We start from the raw sequence: 14,876 nt of genomic DNA on the forward strand, positions 1-14,876 counted from the left end.
AAAGAATGAAGCCTGGACGCGCACCTTATTGGTTTGCTTTTAATACAGAAATTCCTCGGGGCCAGGTTCCCTGCTTCGACCTGTGGAGCCCGGAGCCCGGATTTCAGCTCTGGTCGTCTGCACGATTCGCAATCCCACAGAAACTCCCCACCTCGCACGTAGCAGCCGACGGCCCCGTTGGAGGCTGCGCTCTCACACACAGAAAAAGGTTAACCTGGCCCCGACTTTTCCATATTGAAAGAAGATAGCCTTTTTCAGCAGAAATTGAGACCCTGAGCCCGTGATCTGTTGTATTTTGATCGGAGCCTAAGTAGCTGTGTCCCAAAGCAGTATCTTTTCAACATATTTGGTGATTCAGTGAAAAAATACTATTTCTCTTTTGCTGAAAGCAGATGCATTTCATGCTTCCACTGAATCAACAAGTAAGCGTTCTTTTGGAAAATAATAAAAACCGGTTTTGACGAAAGCCCGTTAAACCAGCCCGTTTGCAGCACCCACGGCGCGCTCTCATTCTCCACGCTCAGCGGCACCGCTCGGGTCACGTTTTTTTTTTCAGCGCTCCTATTACTTCCCCCCCCCCCGAGGACGGGGCTGGGAAGGATTCAGCCTTCAGCGCACCGCAAATCCTGCCCTTTCGGTAAAGTGTAATAAACTCCTTCCCCGACACGTAGGAAAATGTTTTAAGGCAAGACTTTATAGAGAACATCAATCACTTCCGAGGTGATGGAATTGCTGCAGAATTATAAGCAAGTCTGAAGTGTCTGCAGAGGACTCTAAACACTGTCTTCTATTTATTCTCCGTGTCCTTTGTAAATGTAAACTTCGGTGGAGTCTAGAGGCCCTTCCGTCTCCGCGGCTTGTCAGTCCCGCACCTTTCACCACCGCTAAAATCACAATTAAAGAAAAGGGGGATTAGAAAAACAAACACAGCGCTCGTGCTCTCGACTGATGGCTGCGGACTGTGGTGCCGTCACCTGCCGCCTCCCTGCCGGGGCCGGATCCTGCCAGGACCTGGATCCTGCCGGGAGCCCGGATCCCACCGCCGCGAGCCCAGATCCTGGCTGGGCTCTCGCGTGCCGCCCACGGCCGGGTGCCCTCCACCCTCGCCCCACGAACCCTCCCGTCCCCCGGAGCGGAGAGGGGCAGCGGGGAAGGAGAGAGCCGATCCGCGTCCTGGAGAAACCTCCCTTCCCGGGACTCTGCTGCGGGCCAAGCGCACACGTCCCCCGCGCGCGCGCGCGTCCTTATCGCCCACCGACGCTAGACTATGGCGAGGAACGGCCAACGGAGCGCTGCTGAGTAAACACGGATTATGGCTTCGAAAGGCTCCGAGAAGATCAAGCAGAGGACAGCATGCTGACAGCGGGATGAGATTGGGTGTGGGAGAGGTGTCCCAGCTGGACTGCTGCAGAAAGGGCCGAGCACCAGGGCAGAGAGCGACCTCGGGGAGAAAGGAGGAGAAAAGAGAAGAGAAGAGAAGAGAAGAGAAGAGAAGAGAAGAGAAGAGAAGAGAAGAGAAGAGAAGAGAAGAGAAGAGAAGAGAAGAGAAGAGAAGAGAAGAGAAGAGAAGAGAAGAGAAGAGAAGAGAGGAGAAGAGAGAAGAGAGGAGAAGAGAGAAGAGAAGAGAAGAGATGAGAAGAGAAGAGAAGAGAAGAGAAGAGAAAGAAGAAGAAGAGAAGAAAAGAGAAGAGAAGAAGAAGAAGAAGAAGAAGAAGAAGAAGAGGAGGAGAGGAGAGGAGAAAGCAAAGAGAAAAGAAGAGAAAAGCTTTTTAAAGTTTTGAAGGGAATCTCTATTAAAAACATCTCTCCTTGTACAAAATACCTGGAAAAAAATTCTTTTGTACATTGAAATGTCCCACAGCTGCTTTAACGCAAAAAGTCTGCTTTGAGAAATACCTTGCAGGAAGGAGGCGAGCCGCCCCGGAGCGCGGCCGGGCCGGGAGCCAGGGCGCTCGGCCGGAGGCGCAGCGGGACGGGCTGCGGCGCCTGGTCCCTCCCGCTGCCGAGGCCGTGTGGATGGTACAGGGGACGCGTACATGGAAATGAAGCGCGGGACTCCTTGCCATCGGCACTGTGAAACGCTCTGGCGGACACAGGCAGCCTCTTCAGCGGGCACCGGTGCGCGCGGTCCGCGCTGCGCAACCTTTCCGCCCAGCGCCGAGCGGCGGAAAATTCCTGCTTCGCCTGACAGCACAGACCAAACACTCGTCAGCCTCGGACGTGGCTGGGGATGATCCCAGCTCCTCCTTGTCCCGCCGCCCGCCCGCCCGGCGCAGGACCGGGTGCGGTTGCCGGCAGATAGCGCTGCGAGTGCGTCGCTGGGCCGGCGGGGCGAAATGGGGGTCCTGCGGCCCCCGGAGCATCCGGCCCGGCCAGTGCCGAGGGCACCCATCGTTCCCCCTCCTCTCCTGCCCGGCCCCGGCCCGGCCGCCATCCCCGGCGTATGGCACGGCCCTTCTCCGCGGGTGGCCGTCCCAGCGTCGGCACCGCTGTTAGCAGCGGGACCAGCGTGCCACAAGGCAAACGCTCCTCCTGCGCCGCTCCGCTCTGCTCTTGGGACAGCACAAATGGTTCCGGGATGCTGGGGCGGCTCCCTGCCTGCACCAGGACACAAAGCTCCAGGAAGGAGCACGGCCCTTCCGCCGCAGGAGCTCTCGTACGCGCGGCCCGCGGATCGTTCCCCCAGGGCTGGGATGCCAAACTCCTCCCAGACGCGGGAGTTTCTCCCGGCATGGGTCGCTCTCGGGAATTACCAGATAAGCCACGTGCTCAGTTAGGCGGGCGTTCGCACTGGCGCTGCAGGGAAGCCGGGGGCTTGCCCGGTGCGGGGCGGAGGAGCGACCCAGAGATTACTCCAGGATGAGCTCTTGACGCCGTGTGTTCCGGAAAGCAACCTGCTCCAAGCGCGTCGTCTCCGCAGGCGACGGTGCTTCGCCCACGAAGCTGCTGCATGGCTCTAGAAGCCGAGCTGGGGGCAGCGGGAGCCGGGGCCGGTGCTTGAGCACCTACAAGCTCCCCAGCCGCGATGTGCAAACGTGAGAGCGATAACCAGGAACCCAGGGTGCCGGGAAAGGAAGCGTCTACACGCGCCTGACTCGGCTCTTTACTGCTCCCTTGGTCCTCATAATATCTCCTGCAATAAAGCTGCACGCGCTTTTGCTAACCGTGACTGGTGAAGGCCAACGAGTTATTTTAATGACGCAGCAGCTTGCTGAGAAAACACCATTTCTAGCGCCATCCGGCCCTCCCAGCCTGCTGCAAGAGGGAAGCCCAAGCGCAGGGCACGGCCACGCAGCACGGCGGTGTGAGCCCCGAAGCGGCAACGGGCCGCAGGCCGCTTGGCCTCGCCGTCCTCGCTGCGCGGCAGCGGTGCACGCAGCCCACCTGGCGCCAGGACCGCCGGGAGCCGCCGCTCGGCTCGCTCCTCCTCCGGGGAGACCCGCAGAGCCTGGAAAGGCTCCTCCGAGCGAGAGCCTGGGAGCCGGCGAGGCTTCCTGCCTCGGAGGCCCGTGACGACACCAAGCAAGCCGCTCACTCGCCGGGCTGCAGCCATGCAACATATGGGACCTGTTAGCTAGAAGCATATAAAATTCAAAGCTGTATTAGTCATCGGCTCCGTCACGTTCATTCCGCCGTCGGTAGACACCACTTTTGCAGAAGCGACCGACAACTGCTTGCGTTTCTACTGTCAGCTCCAATAAACAACCGTGTTTAATACTGTGGGGGGAGAGGGGGCTCGGAAACTCTATCCAAAAATAACAAGTTTTAAGCACGATATTCTTGCCAGCCTAATGGCTCAGTCTCTCCCCCAGTCTGCTGGAGGGAAGCAGGGTCTAAAAGCCGAGGTGACCTGTCGCGCATAAATCACTGTCCCCCGTGCGCTGCCCCGCCGCCTCCCCGCGTGAGCCCGCCGCGCCGCAGCGCATTTCTCAGCCTGCCGGACCCCGAATCATGCGCCACTGACATGCTCCGGGCGGCATCTCCAAAATGCTCCGGGGACAAATTGGTTGCTGGCTGATTTGCAAAACATTTGGGCAAAATTACGAGGAGGTGCCTTTGGTGGGGAGCCAAGGACTGGATCGCGCCGGAGGACACGCTCGCTGGGGTCGCTCGGGTTTCCCGTTCTCCATCACGCGCTCAGGCCCTCGCACGAGGCGCTGGCGTCCGGGTGCCACCGCGGGAGAAGCACCAGCCGCAGCCGCCAGCGAACATGTCATAACTCCCAGGCCTCATAAAGGGCTTAAGTACTTTGGAGCTGTTGGATAAACACAACTGCGCTGAGCGCACGAAGCGGCTTGGCAGCGACCGGCCTTCGAGGCATCTCACCGGCTTTACAACCCCCTCCCGTGCGTCGGGATTGACCTCGCCATCAGGAAGGATCTCGAGCCACACTCCCACCACGACAGCGTTGTCCGTCTGCCCGCAGCACTGCGGCCGACCCGCTGCAGCGCTTCCAGGAACGCTGCCGGCGTGGCCAGGCAGGATTCAATCAATTTAGGGGGGAATTAGACATCAAAAAGAAGGCAGGCAGGGAACGTGGGAAGCCCCCACCATCTGCTCAGCACAGCCCCGGTTCCAAGCGCCTTGGCGCTGCCGGGAGATCAAAGCCGCGGCTGATGGCACTGATTAGCACCTTCCTGCCCGGCAGCCCCAGCCGCCGTCCCGCGCGTTTCATCTCCCGCACAGCAGAGCAAAGGTGTGAGCAGGGGCGCAGGGACGAGCCGGGGAGCCGCGGGGAGGGTGGACCCTGGCAAAGGCGGTGATGGGAGCGCAGACCCCATGGTGAAGGGGCTAGGGCAGCTGCAGGGACGGGCAGCGCGGGACGCCGGAGCTGCCTCCCACCCTGCAGCCTGCAGCGCGCGGAGGACTTCGCCTCCCTGCCGCCATCGCTCGCAGACGGCCCAGACAGACCCCCAGCCCGCTCTCGCAGCGCCCTTCCCATCAGCAAGAGCAAAAGCTTGCAGAGAAGAAAGCCGGGGCAGGCCTGTCGTCTGCGTCCCTCCTCCCGGATTTCCTTCTGGTTTCCATTAAGACAGCCGCCTGGCTGCTGAGGCGCGGGGGAGATGCTCGTGCCTCGCTTCCAGCTCCGCGCGGGAAACGCTTGCTTCTACCGTAAAACACAAGCGCTTCGGGAAGCAAAAGCGGCTTTTGGGGTAGCAGCTCCTACCCAGATGTCACCACCTCAGCGCTGAGATGGTCCCTCCTGCCGCCAGCCCGCGCGGGGCCGCCTGCTCCGAGCGGGTCTGTGCCGGAGCGCGCTTCGCCAGCTCCGCTCCGCCGGCAGCCCGGCTACGCTGCACCGACGCTTTCCGCTGCCCGGGCAGCAGGGAGGTTTCATCCCTGCAGGGGAAAAGGAAAGGAAAGGGCTCGAGTGGAGCGTTTCCCTAAACACGAGCTCCTTGCTCGTCTCTCTGCCCCTGCCTCCCAAGACACGTGCATCCATACAGCGCCAGCATTGGGACACGCAGCATTGCATCGATCCCGCAAACTTATAATCTGCTAAGCGAGGCGCTACCAAAACGAGCAGCCTGGAAAACGCCACTCGGTACCCTCAGGGCTAAGAAAACTGCATTTGGAGCAGAGGTGCATTTGCGTTGCAGATGTCATTTCTGCCTCGGCAGCATTCTGCAAAAACAGATGGGGAAGCCAAAACACAGCCCAGCCCTGGGGAGAGATGCAATGAAGGTAAGGCAGGAGGTACAGCGAAAGCAAGGTAGGGGACCAGGGACCGTGCCCCAAAACCCCACGAGCAACTTCAAACCAGCTGCCCCTTTCCTGCTGCAATTCATATTTTGATTTTTCACATTTGAGGCAGCCCCAGCAAAACTATTACTGTATTTCCTGGACCAGTAATGGATCTGGTCCCAGATCAGTAATAGATGATAACAAAATGGAAGGGTTTTGCATGGGTGTCTCAGGATAGCACATTCCCATAGCATCTTCCCTAGGACATCAGCTCCGGATGGGCAGCACTGCTAGTAACACTATATGCATTATCCTTGTCTCTCATATATTGCTCTTTCATATTTCTTTCTTTTGTGGGTGCCTTTAGTCTTCTCTTCAAGCAAAAGAAAAAAAATTGAACGACCCCCAGCGTGCTTCCTCGCTGGCTGCTCCCTGGCGCAGCAGCAGCGCAGTCGTCTCTTCGTCCCGCCGGGGAGAGCGAGCAGAGCAGCGCCAGGGCTTTTCTGCACCTCCCCGCGCAGTAATCGAACCAGACTGGCCGAGGTTGGAGAGGAGCAACGCGCGGTTTGGAACCGGCAAATCCCCAGCCCTCACCAGGCTCGCGCTCCGCAGACCCAAACTGGAAGAGACAAGAAGAAATAAACAGGAGGCAGAGAGCCGGCACGGGGGGGTCTCGTCCCGCTGAGCCTCGGGGCATAAACCAGCCCAAAGCGGAGGGTCAGATACAGGCGATTGTGGGATCTCGCCGGGAGGAACCCGTAAAGTTCGGGGCATCAGTCCATCATCAACAACGGTGCCAAAGCCCTGCAGGAGACCCCAGATTAAAAAAGAAAAAAAAAAAAAAAAAAAGACTCAAGGCTTTTCATGCTTGGTTAGTTAAATAAAAGAAGTTTCGCAGGACTCTCTCTCCATTACATTTTGTAGGTGATGATATACAAAATTCTGCACCGTTAGAGGGTTGGGCAGCTGCTGCTGGAAAACCTGAATTAGGGAGAGATATGTCACCCCAAATTTATTGTATTTACTTTCCCCAGTGTTTTCAGAATTTTTTACCCTTCAATAGTTTATATTATACACATTTATCAGCTTCCCTTCAGGCTTTTAACCCCAGATTCACTGTCTTAGGTTATAGCAGGGGGTGACGAAACGGGTATTCTTTGGGCTTAACGCTGGCATCTGCTCAGAGGCAGCTTGTGGCCTAAATTTAAATAATCAAAGGGGCAAAACAAACATGAAACAAGGGCTGCTGCCCACTGTGAAATCTTCCGTACCTCCGGAATCGTGGGTTTTCCACAGATCTCCGATGCCGGGACTTCACAGCTGCTGAGAGAGGCGCTCACACAATGTCTTATTACTCCCGTAATTACCACTGCGATGTTTTTATATTCTGGCAGTATCTTCCCCTCCTCCTTATTCATTAGCATGGGGAATTTTTTTTGCTGGGAAGAGATGGGTTAAAACATATTTTGTCTAAACAACTTTGCAACTCAAATGGTCAGTTTTGTAAAGATCATATTTTTAGAGTGCATTTACTGTCCTCCAAGAAAACAAGCCAGCCACCGGTGAAATAAATCCTATGAAGTTACGTCCTGCCTGTAAGAAGCCAGCAGCGATACAAGCGTGAAACTCCCTGAGATAAGGGGAAATCACAGAAGTGAAGCAGGGGACGTGGCAGTAAACAGCATTTAAAGCCTAGCAAATCTATGGATAAGAAGCCAAATTAACCCCCTGGCTGTGAAACTATCGAACACCACAGCCCCGAAGGCGGACGACGGCATCAAAGCCGGGATTTCTTGCAGCGCTTGCAGGGGCTCACCGAGCCCCCGCCGGGGCTTCGCCGGACGTGGCCGCTGCGGCATCCGGGGGACACCGGGAAAGTTCAAAAGAGCCCACACATTCTTGCGCTTTTATAGGGGCATTAAGCCATTTCCAGGCTTTTTAGGAGCCGGCTCCACAAAGGGAAGGGAGCCGGGGCGGAGGCGGGGAGGCTCCGCGCTGCCCACCGAGAGGGTGAAGGTGCCGGAGATGAGCACGACGAAGCCGCGGACGGCCTACGCCTGGGGGGACCCGGAGAAATCGCCCTGGAAATGGGATAACGCGCGCTCCCGCTGGCAGGATTAGCCATGCAGCAGGACAGCTGAACCAGACGCTCAGCCGTTAATGGGATTACGCACGGGGGAACTCCAGCGAAAACGCAGTCTGCGAGGCGGCCGGGGTGGCTCGGCTCAGCTCCGTCTCCGTCTCCATCTCCGCTCCCCACCACCTCCCACTGCTCGCAGGGCATCCCCGCGGGTCCCCGGGCCGCGTTTCGTGGAAACGTCCTGATAAACTGACGCCCGGTGCGCCGGAGATGGGTTCGACTGCCTGCTCGGCACGGGGGACCCGGCTCTCCGTAATGTGTCACCAAAGGGGAGCAGGAGGCGAGCGGGGTGCCAGAGCTGGTCCTCCCGTCTCCTGCTCCAAGCAGCGCGCGCTGCCTTTACCCCGTGCACAACACCAAGACGCTGCTAAAACCCTTGTGAGCCACAGGCAGGTGACAGAAGTGACACCACGAAGCATCGGTGGGGTTCCCTGTCCCTTGGAAAGTGCCTGCGGGACCGGTCCGCGTTTCTCATGGCGCATGCGCTGCAAAATGCTGGGCAGCGGGAGATGGCACAGTGAAAGAACAAACACACGGAAGAGGAGCCAGCAAGTCTTTTCCACCTCACGGTTTGATTTGATACCCCTGGAGTCAAAGGGAATCTTTCAATCTACTCTAGTAACTCTGGATTAAACCCTCAATTTCCATGGAAACACAAAACCTTCAGGTGTCCAACATAAAGGTCTCCTCTACATTCCTCCGGAGAGCCTGGAAGCTTCCTAGATCACATTCCTCACATATGAGGATTAACTGAATAATCAGGTCAAATGCAAATCATCAACACAGCTCACAGAGATGCTACTTTCCATTACATCGTCATTTCCCTGAACAGGGGATTTGCACTAGACCAGGCATTTTCAAAGCACAGGGAAGCAGCAAGCAGAACAGTGCTGTACAATTCCCTCATTAACATCAATTTTCACCTGCCTAGAAAATCTATAATAACTAAAACTACTTAACGTTCTGGTTCTTGACTTATCCGCACCCAGTTTATAGCAGTGAATAGCTCTGTCCTTGGCATCCCGGGCGAGAGCGCAGCGTGTTGCCCTGCCTCCCTGCTGGATCGGAGGGGCTGCCAGCTGCAAAGCTGATCCAGTTTAGCTGGAGTTCATTATCCGACAGAGCATGACTCTGGGACACTTGCAGACATAATCCAGCTTCCTCCTGCCTTGCGAGATATATTGACCAAAGGCAAGAAAACAGAGCATTAATAGCTCTCTGCTGCGCAGCCGAATCTGAGCAGCAGGAATTAGATACTTTGGGCTATTTCTAATTAATTTTATGACACCTGACACCAGGAGCCAGGGCACAAGGGAAACACCAAACTTCACAGCATCAGAAGGCGGCAGGAGCTGGTAATGCCAGCTCCGAATCTTTGAGCTTGAGGCCAATCCACATTACCCAGGGGTAAACGCAGTCACGCTCACGCCAGTGGAGAGTTGTCCCCAGTGAAACCTGTGGAACGAGACTGGCCAGAACTGGGTATAAACAAGAGGAGAAAGAGGTCCCTGTTCCACTTTCCCCAGAAAATGTTGCTCTTTTCAGCAACAAAGAGATATTCATTAATTAAGATTCACAACTGTCATGCTAGGAAGGTTTTAGTACAGATGTTTTTTTAATGAATATATGCATGTGTATGTGCACACACACTTTACCAGGTCTCACCAACATAACGATCGTAGCAGTTCTCTCTACACACAACAACCATTTCCACTGTCCATCGGAAGGGGCCCGCAACAGTTCAGAAGGGAAGTAAAGGAGAAGGCTGTCTGCCATCGAGACGGCGGGGAGGGAGGGTGCAAGCCCGAGCTGGAGAGCAGTCAGGCCTCCCGCGGTCTCGTCTGAGGACCGACCGAGAGCTGCGGTTTCGCGGCTCAGAGCAGCCCGGACACTGGCCTCTCTCTAGCTCACTACCTACCATTGCGGAGCAGCTCTCCAGGTAGGTCCTGTCCACTCCAGAGGGGTCTCAGCCAGGAGACAGCCTGGGACAGCCGCACTGGACACTTTGGAAAAGGAGGAGGAGGATCAAGAAACATCACAGTGGGGCATGCTGGACCTGCCAGCGCTGCTCAGCAGAGGGTTAGAGACGGCAGGGTCAAAGGAGGACTCCAAGCAGGAGGACACGCCGTGCTCGGGACACCAGCGAGCAGCTACCGAGGGGCGTCCGACCCTCTGCTCCCCGGGAAGCAGCACGCACACCCACGGGTGCCTGCGCACCGGTACCTGCGCGGGGCTGGCCGGCTGGTTACCCGCCCCGTCCCTCCCCGCAGAGGCGCATCACGGCCACGGCCGGCGGGCTTGCCTCCTCGCTCCGGGGAGGGAGCCGGCGCGGCACCCACGCGCATCTAACGGGCCGGCCGGGCGCCTTCCCAGCACAGGCTCCCCAAAGCCACCAGAGATGCCACCTGCCCACCTCCGGACGGGCCTTGGTTGCCCCAGGCGCATCCCGAATCTCAGGTGAGAACATTTCTTCCCTCCACACGGAGGCCGAGCAGTCGCCGTCTCCGTCCTGGCAGACGCATCCCGCTCGGCAGGCGCGAGGGCTTTGTAATAATCCGTTATCTGATCTGAACTTCTCTGGCCTTTCGTTTCAGGCGGACAGTCCTTCAGGCCCATTCAGGGACTATGACTCACTGAAGAAGCACTTAAAATCCATCCTTGATGATAAGGTTAAAACTATGCGCAGTGCATTTCCTGCCCTAGTTTGGTGTTATGCTTGGGCTGTCTGTACTTCCTTGCTTATTCCACCTTCTCTTTTTTGTTCCAAATTCCCCACAATGCTGAACTACGAAACTGCGAGCAGTTCAGTGGAAATTCGTTGGGACTCGGCAAACTACACCAGGGCTACAAGGAAGAGCACACAGCCGGCTCCCTCTGCTCCGAGGGAAAAGGAAGTTCTGTGCGGATTCACACCGGGCAGCCCACGATGCAAGAAATTGCTTGTTTCAAAAGGCAGAACAAAACATTGGGAACTTTGATGACGAAAGCCAGCTGCGATGCTGCCACCAGCCCAAGACAAACTTCCACGTTCATATCTGAGGAGCCTGAGAGAAGCCCTCCAAGGATGGATTCAGTTTGGGAGAATATGGACGGCTTGCTCACACAGCCCCTTTCTTCCACGCTTGCAGCAGAATGGAGTCATAAACCAAAAGAAAAGGTAATTTACACCCACTTAAGTCTGCACTGGCCAAGCTGAGTAAACCAGCCCTGGTGAAAATGAGAATCTGGTCCCTTAGAGTAAGACAAGACTCATTTTGAAAATTGTGCATGCCTTTGGGTAACCAGACCCGGCGGGTTTGTCGCCTACGCCAGTGCTAATTTGGAGGCACATCCATGTTTTGAGAGTCCCAGGAGTAAGTGAGCACAGAGTCCTCGTTAATGACAGAAGTAGTAAATGAATTATCACTGTCATGCAAGTCTGCAGTACATTCATCTCTCTGCAGTATCCCCCTCTGCTATTGACTGTATAAGATAAGAAGTTTGCATTACATTAGTGAAATGATTATTCTTAATACTTGGGCATCAATCATATTCCTGAGGAAAAGGAAACATAAAACCTTACTCGCATCAACAGTGACAATCCATCTCCCTAGATACAAGGAAACTAATTAAGCCTGCTCTTTCCAGCCAAAGCCAGGCCGGTATGTTTGTACAAGTGCTACAGTCAAAGTATGTGCAGGATTTGGCCCTATTTCCCCATTTTTATTAATCACAGGAAAAAATCTCCATTTAGAGACAATGCTAGAGATATACCTGATAGTTTCTTCCCTTGGCCACGTACCACTTGGCAACAGAGATGAAATTCTGGCTTTGCAAAACATTTCAAAACTTGTTTCTGTTCCAATTCAGAATCACCCACCCCAAAGATTTCCAGGTTATCTGTAAAGAAAACCTAGAAGAATGGATGGCTTGAAATGCTTCTACTGATAAACTCTAATTATATTATTTTAACTGCAATTTTGTTTTGCATTATAATGTGGAATAAAAAGACGTTAGCAACCAAAGAACAAAAAGTCACTGGAAATGGAAAAGATTGTTTTGAAAATGAAGAAATGGAACATTTCTGTGCCCTCAGGACCACTCTCCCTTTTCCTCGGGTGCTTGATAGAGTTTCACAAAACATTTCACGTTTGAGGTGCTGCAATTTGGGGGCAGCAGAACTGTCCCTTCTGCCTGGGACAGCCAAAAAGGGCCGTGAAGCAGAAAAACCGCAAGGAAGGTGGTACCGTGCCAGCCTGCACGGGCTGCGCTCCGGCCGGGCAGGAGCAGAAACTCCAGGCAAACCTGCTCAGTCCTGGGTGAGGAATAACGCGAGGAGCAAAGAAAACAGCTAGAAATAAAGATCCTCTTATGCTGTGCCCAGTGGGGCCAAAGCAGGAGGCAGCATCCCTTCGGACTGCTCTCCCGCCCGGCAGCACCGGCCCCGGGAAAGCCGCGGGCTCGCTCCCCGGCGCCCTGGCCGAGCAGGACGGGCATGCCGTGAGCAACGCGCTCATCGCTGCAAAAACCCCAGCTCAAACACTTGCCTCGTTATAAATAAAGCAGCCACTGACCTCGGAGATTAATCAGTGGGCTGGTGTCTCTGCGTGATGTCACCCCCTGTTTTTCCACAGGCCTGTCAAATTTCAGCCCCGTCTGATGTGCCGATGACAGACGGGGCTCGCGCCTGCCAGACAGCACCGGGGCGGCTGCGGTCTGTGGGAGGGGAGAAGCCCCAGCGCGGAGGGCTGCAGGATTTATGGCCGGTTCTCCTCGCAGCGGACGCTCCTTCGCTCTCCGCCTCGCACAGAATACACAGATGCCTCTGGAAGATGACGGAAACCGGGGCTGCTTGGCGCAGCTGCGGTATTTTTAGGCGTATTGCGCCATTTCTGGCCTTTGGTGACTTTTATGACTAATGCAGCTGGATTTGCAGCAATTAATCTGAACCTGGCCGCTGGGGCGCGCGCAGCCTCGCGCGCGGCGGCCCGGTGAGGACGGCGGCGGAGGGGAGCTGCCGGGGCGCCCGCGGTGCAGCGCGGCGCAGCGGGAGCCGGGGCCGGGGCCGGGCAGCTCCTGCCGCTGCGGCGCTCGAGGCGCAGGATTAAGAGCTTGCGCCAGGCCACAGTGTCACACCCCAAAACGAGTCCTCAGCAAATACCGTGTTTATAAGGGGGCTTTGCTGCAGCGGAAAATAGGTTTCGCATGAGGTCAAGAGGTTTCAGCAGGCCGGACGCAGAGGGTTATTCCAGGACGGCGCTGCTCCCTTTGGGCTCCCAGGCGGCTGCGGTTATGTAAGGCTCCGAGTTATTCCTGCGGCCGCCGCGCTAAAGGTTAGCTCTCAGGCTGTGCCCAACAAGGGCATTTTGGAGGTGCCGCGATCCCTGCCCAGTCTCCGCGAGCTCTGGAAGGGGCTCGGACGCCTGGCGCAGCACCAGCACCTGTGCCCGCACGATCAAAGCAGGAATCTAGTGCCTTGGGGCCAGGAGACAGCTGGGCAGAGCGACCGCTGCGCTCGCCACCGCGAGAGCGAGCACAGCCCAGGGGCTCAGCCCAGCCGCCCTCACCGACTGCGTCGCCTTCGCCTCTGCAAAAGGATGGGGAGACTTCTGCAGGGCAGCCGCAGATCAGGCACGGGCTCCGGGCTTGCAAACCCTGCTCTGGCCTGTGCTCTGGGGCATGCTGCGCGCTGGGCACCACCTAACAGGCCGTTCGCCAAGAAGAGGCGATGCCCAAGCGCCTCCTCGCCCGTGCGCTTCCTCACGCTGCTTTCCACCCCGTGGCCAAGGAGAACAGTGAAGCCGTCCCGTCGCCCACTGCCGCAGCGCTGCGTGCGGGAGCCGCTTGATCCGGGCCGGTGTAAGGTGTTATTACCCGAAGCCCTGGCGTGAGCAGCCGCTCACCTCCAACACCCAGGCAAGGGGAGCCTCCAGAGGGACCGACCTGCTAAGAAAATAGAGAGCTCGTCGCTTTGAAGTTAATGAATCGTGAAAGCCTTTGAAAGCAGAGCCTTGTTTATTTACTCACTGCAGCTCATGTGGATAAGGCGCACGCACATTCTGAGCAGACTGCTAATTTGAACGGAAGATCAAATGTGAGTCTCCCGGACGGCCGAGCCGCAGCAGTCAGAAGGGCAAGGGCTGCCCTGGCCTCCTCGAGCACCGCTGCGAGTCACTACTAGCAAATCCTGGCAGTTAAAGAACAGCCTGATACAAACCCAGGACTTTCTGGGGCTGTCAATCAGATCTTGTTGGCCAGATTTTTGAGGAAAGCATCAAAATAAGGAACGAGTTGACAGAGAAATTCAATACCCTGGATGTAAAGGTCTGTGAAGCCAAGCCCAAATGTACCGCTTCTGCTCCTAAATTCAGCTGTGCGCCCCTCCACAGATGCCCACCACCCTCACCTCCCGCAAACCCGGCACTGGAGCCTGCACCTCCTGCCTCTTCGCACTCATCCTGGAGCTGGTTACAGCGGCGTTCTCCTCCCCAGCACCGCGTCCACACACCAAAATGAACCCACCGGAGAACACAGCACTTGTCACCACTTTTCTTCCCTCTCCTCTAAGAACAGGATACGGAGGACTCAGTCTCCTACTTTTGAATGAAAAACAATCCAGGAACAGAGAAAATTCCATGAAATGGCAGTAACAAGTAACAGAACCACGTTGCTTTGCTACGAGAGCAGAGACTGGGACCGGGACGGCCCCACTGGGCAGACATGAATGGTGCGTCCTGCTGCAGGCCTGTCTTTGCCAGAAGGCAGAAGCATCGGCGATCGCAGCACGCCACCTGGCATGATGAGGCTCCGAAACAAATTCACAGCCCTCAACAATAGTCTATAAATATCGGGCTTTTCAGTGCAATAGCTTTATAAATAAGCTGCAATACAGCGTCCCATTTAGGCTCTCAGACAAAAGGACAGCACCCTACCAGCACTTGCTTTCTGTCACTGCAGTTCCCAGAAGCATAATTGGATTAAAACTGAGCGTGAGTTTCGTCTCGGTTTCTCTCAGGCCAGGCAAGTTACTATCTGATCTCTAACAGGAATTGGAAGGAAAGAGAGCAGAGGG

General features: G+C 56.1%; 1 long non-coding RNA gene across 2 annotated transcripts; it reads right to left on the reverse strand.

The window, feature by feature from the left end:
* Nucleotides 1-673: 673 nt before the first annotated feature.
* LOC106485252 (uncharacterized) lies at nucleotides 674-12,598 on the reverse strand. 2 transcript variants are annotated; one of them, XR_001292676.2, is made up of 3 exons: nucleotides 12,379-12,598; nucleotides 9,744-9,828; nucleotides 674-884 (listed from the first exon to the last, which is right to left on the reverse strand). It is a non-coding gene; the product is annotated as an uncharacterized lncRNA (long non-coding RNA). The 2 variants fall into 2 exon arrangements; XR_001292677.2 differs by lacking the exon at nucleotides 12,379-12,598 and adding an exon at nucleotides 10,239-10,577.
* Between the last annotated feature and the right edge of the window lie 2,278 nt (nucleotides 12,599-14,876).

Source organism: Apteryx mantelli, chromosome 25, assembly GCF_036417845.1.
Source record: "Apteryx mantelli isolate bAptMan1 chromosome 25, bAptMan1.hap1, whole genome shotgun sequence".
In the NCBI taxonomy this organism is placed as follows: Eukaryota; Metazoa; Chordata; class Aves; order Apterygiformes; family Apterygidae; genus Apteryx; species Apteryx mantelli.